Raw genomic sequence first — 5,029 nt, 5'->3', positions numbered from 1 at the left:
GCTCAGAAAAACTCGAGCGACTCCTTCAGTTCTCCAAATCACGTCTTATCTATTTACATACAAAAATTGCTGGTGCTTCAAATTATTCTAATCTTGGTCTAATCAGTCCTCCAGTACTTCTTGATGGCTTCCTATATCTAGTTCAAGTAGGTATTGGTTATCATAAACCTTACCACTTACTACTTGATACAGGTAGTGGTGTAATTTGGACCCAATGTGTACCTTGTGAGCCCTGTTTTCCTCAGAATACACCAACCTTTGATCCATCTAGATCAAGGACATTTAGAACTCTACCTTGTAACCCTAATAGTTATCTGCCACCAAAATTCACATGCAAAGATAACCGATACGAATATGACATTAAGTATGAATCAGGGAAGACTGGAGGTTATCTAGCTACTGAAACTTTCAAATTCAATTCGCAACGTTCGGTCAAATCCTTACCTAATATTGCCTTTGGTTGCAGCATAAATAATAGGGATATGACGTTTAGAGGAAATATTGATGGTATTTTAGGTATGGATAAAGGAGAACTCTCTTTAATATCACAAATGGGAAATGAAGCTCAGAGGCGATTCTCATACTGTTTAGTTGAGTCAAACGCACCTGCAGGGACTCATAGTTTCTTAAGTTTCGGTAACGACTACAAGTTAAAAGGATCAAATGTCCAATCCACACAATTTGTTCCTTTTCCAACTCTTGCAGATGCGTACGGTTTGAACCTATTAGATATCAGTGTAGGTAACCGCAGGTGTTCTTTTAATCCTGGGTATTTCGCATTTAAACCAGATCGATCGGGAGGAGTTATTATCGATTCAGGCTCTGCTACTTCTCACATACCTCCTGCCGCGTTTAGACGTGTCGTTGATGTCATAAAAACATACTTAAGGGGGCAGTTCACTCTCCTTCCGAGCCCGGGTCAAACTTTAAACATGTGTTTTAGGTTAAATAGAGGATTCACCGACCTTCCAAGCCTTACATTTCACTTTGACGGGCCAGCCGATCTTAGAGTGGCACCAACAAATGTGTTCTATTACGATGCTAGCCAAGGCCATCACTGCCTTGCATTCATTTCTTCAAATAGAGTAAAGTTTTCTGTGATAGGAGCAAGGCATCAAATCAATAACCGGATGGAATATAATTTAGCTACAAATAGACTGTCATGGGCACCGGAGGATTGTCGAAGGTCTTCACATGGATAATCTTTGTGTTGTTGGAACACATTTTTTCTTCCTTTTTTTTTTATTTTCTTTCGAAGTGTAATGGGTCCCATATTTCTCTAAATAAAGGAAGAAAAATTCAAAATAAAGCAATATGTAATTGTTTTGACTTGCTAACTTACATTTTTGAAAGCTTAAAAAATAAAATATGCATATCACCCCTAAGTGGCTTCTTGTTTTGGTTCAAAAATGATTTAGGGACTCTCTGGGCCATACTCCCAGGTGTACTCCCCTTCACAGGACAAGTGTATGTATTTTGGTCTTTTCCGTCTTACAAAATGTAAAACAACCAAAATGGCCTTGTCCAGAGGTACAGTAAGGAGTCCCTCTATCAGCTCTGGTTCTGGTTAGACTGAAGTTCCATTAAAAAGAAATGAAAAAAAACGTTGAAAAGTGTTTGAGCCCGAGTTCGAACCGGGGACTCAACAAAATGAACAACAATCACAACATTGAATAATGCGAAAACAAATTGGCTAAATATTAAGAACAACTTGTTGTGAGAGTTATTTACTATAGAAAACAACTACTTAATACGATCATATCTTCTTTAAATACTTCACCCGCATTCCTTTCACCAAAAAAAACAAAGAGAATATTCATTCAAGATTTTAGTTGCAGAAATTAAGAAATTTGCCTCCTTATTCAGTAAAATCGCTTGGAAAACCAAATTATAAAAGGAAAAAAAGATTAATTTTAAATATCAATATTTGATTTGCTTACCTAAAACATTAAAATTTCTGAAATTGATATTATGTTTTGCTGAAATTGCTAAAAATATCACAAGTGAGATCATAATAAAATCAACTTTGACTCATACAACATGAGGTTTGGACTTGAGGAAAGTACGGGTAAGAATAATAACACAACGAAACCACCCATCACCTACCAATTCTACAGAAGACAACAACCCCTCAAATTTCTATTATCTACCTTGTCTGAGTCTCTACTGTTGGCAAGAAAAAGCAAACCATGGAGATTAATATTGAGTATCTCATGCTAATAACCTCCCCAAAAGTGGGTCTCGAAATTTTCTATCTTCTTCTATCAGATCTTTCCTCTTGTGATTCGAGTCACTGCCATGAAAGATTGATTCGAGCTAGTGTTTCGTCCAGCTTGAGCATCCATCTTGAGCTATCTTCTTATTTGAACATTTGAAGCTTACAAAACAGATACTTTCTCTATGGGAATCGAATTTATATATTGAATTTTGATTTTATGTTGCAACAAAAAAAAACATGTGGCGACAGAGTTTGGAGTGATACCACTACCATCCCTTAGGTCTTGAAGGCAAAGTTGGAGTGTTCTTTGAACACTATGTGCAACTAATATTAACCTACCTTGTGTAGTACTTCCACCAGCGCTTCCGATCATCTCGACAGTCCGGGAAACCCTCTATTTACTCTTTTCCTAGTCTTCCAGTCGAAACCGACACGCTCGACCACCATGGCTTCCCTCCATCCCATGGAAAGAAACACAAAGGTTTTTTCCAAATGAATATCCCAATCTTACGGGAACACAATATGGCAGCCATGCTGCAACACCAACAACATTAATGTTAAATGAGTAGGATCTAAGACAATAGTGAGGGCAAAATCAACCGAGTTATGAGGACAACCAACGAGAATTTTGTTTGTTTTATGCTTAATTTCACATTTAATCAAACAATTGATGTGCACCTTGTACATACCCATCAACCATGTAATTGAATTGAAAACGTCCCGACATAGGCGAACAATAAAACCAACCATACTTTCTTCATCAACAATGTAACAAAATCAATGACATAACAACCAATACTATGAATATGATGAAGTTAGTGGTGGTTGTCACAAGCATCTAAGAGGGTGTTTGATTTTTGCACTTATTAAGTGATTTTCACTTAATAAGTGCGGGCCGGCAATTTTAGGTTGTTTGATTTTTCACTTAATAAGTGAATATCACTTGTAAGTGGGGTCAAAGTAAGTGCGAAAAAGTAAGCTCCAACTTGAAGCTTATTTTTTTGCACTTACTTTCTAAGTGCTAAAAAAGACATTTTTATCCTTCTCCGAATATAATAATTACCAATATAATTATAACTAAAGAGAAAATCTTAAACAATTGATAAGTAAAAAATCTTTTTATGACTTTAGCGATGACTCTTTTCCTTCTTGACTCATCCTTCACCTAAGTTTTTCTTCTAATTTTTTCGCATCTCTTCCTTCATTAATCACGGAACCACCCAAACTCCATAACGCAACGTAAGTTTTTTCTCGTTCATAATTCTTAATTATTTGAGGTTAATATTTTTCAACACAAAGTATTTATAAATCGTAATTATCTTGTATCCAAACTCGCGAGCATAATGAATTAGCATGAAATGCTAAAATGTAACTACTTTAAGGTCAAAATAGACAATTTCTCATTTTTATGACATTTAAAATTAACATAAAAACAAAAATCAAACACTTAGAAATGATGGAAAACAAACGCCATAGCACTTACAAGTGATATCACTTACTAAGTGATAATCACTTAGTAAGTGCTAGCACTTACAAGTGCTAAAAAATCAAACACCCTCTAAGTTTCATAATATATGTGTATTACTTAATTTGTATCGTATAACGGGTAAGTCTGTTAATCTTCACTCGATCCCCCTAAAGATTGACAGATTATACCGAAAAGGAAACCAATGAATTCATATCAAAAGAATATATATTAAAAACAAGAAGGTAACCTCATAACGAACTCCAAAAATTCGGATCCAAACAAACATGTTAAAGCGAGAAAGAGACAAACAAACATGTTAGAGCGAGAAAGAGAATTAAAATGGTTTGAGGGAGAGAGAGAGAGAGAGAGAGAGCTACCTGCATTTATGCTTCTTGACTCCAAGAAGATCAAATTCATTGATTCCTTCACTAACGGTTGAAACCCCAAATATTCATAATCAGTAGTAGATAAAAAAAATCAACAAAATTTCAATGAGCAAATGCTATATCACCTGAATATGATCTATTTCTTTGAACTATGTTTGTTTGACGCTTAATTTCACATTTAATCAAACAAATGATATGCATCTTTTTGTACTTGTACAGACCCATCAACAATGTAATTGAACTAAAAAAAGTCGAACAACAAGACAAACCATACTTAAATCAACTACCCAAATAAACCCAAAATCAATCATCAACAACATACGAAATAAAATTATAAGAAATAAACAAACAAATTGCACAATCGATCATCTACTGGCCTCCTTGGATGAGAGATTAGAATGGGAAGGCAAGCCAAAATTTACAGTAAGTTTGGTTGGAAACGAAGGATTGGGTGCGAGGGGTTATAGAAAAGATAATGAAGTCCGATGGGACATTCCAAAGCTTGATTTGTTGTTTCACAAGTGGGGATGAAGAGAGATTAATGGTGGTCGGTGCCCTTGAGAACATTACTGCCAAAACTGAATGAGTAGAAGGGGAAAATTTTTAGACTTTCTATGACTGCCTTGTTTTTGCTATTGCATTATTACTCTCTTGTATTTGAATCATATACAAGTACACATGGGCAGATTCGTATTATATCACATCATACAAGTTAAAATGGAAAACCGACTAAAACCCCCATTCAACTTTTTTTTTCGTTATTGCATTATTACTCTCTTGTATTTGAATCATATAAGTACATACTATTAACTCGACTCATTAATCAGGCTAAATATTGTGAAGTATATGAAATACTACCGGCATCAATAAAACATAAAATGAGAAAGAACATGTGTAAGAAATCTCTCTTTGCTCTATTTTATTTCAATCAATTATCTCAATTACATTATTCAGCTT

General features: G+C 35.0%; 1 long non-coding RNA gene across 1 annotated transcript; it reads right to left on the bottom strand.

Annotated features, from left to right (window-relative positions):
• Nucleotides 1–2,399: 2,399 nt before the first annotated feature.
• LOC147534033 (uncharacterized) lies at nt 2,400–4,666 on the bottom strand. The gene is made up of 2 exons (XR_015227784.1): nt 4,064–4,666; nt 2,400–2,752 (listed from the first exon to the last, which is right to left on the bottom strand). It is a non-coding gene; the product is annotated as an uncharacterized LOC147534033 (long non-coding RNA).
• Between the last annotated feature and the right edge of the window lie 363 nt (nt 4,667–5,029).

Source organism: Eschscholzia californica, unplaced genomic scaffold (assembly GCF_041429995.1).
Source record: "Eschscholzia californica isolate CP2 unplaced genomic scaffold, dmEscCali1.0.p SCAF_6, whole genome shotgun sequence".
In the NCBI taxonomy this organism is placed as follows: domain Eukaryota; kingdom Viridiplantae; phylum Streptophyta; class Magnoliopsida; order Ranunculales; family Papaveraceae; genus Eschscholzia; species Eschscholzia californica.
The sequence above is the reverse complement of the archived record's forward strand: the minus strand, read 5'-3'. Positions and strand labels throughout refer to the sequence as shown.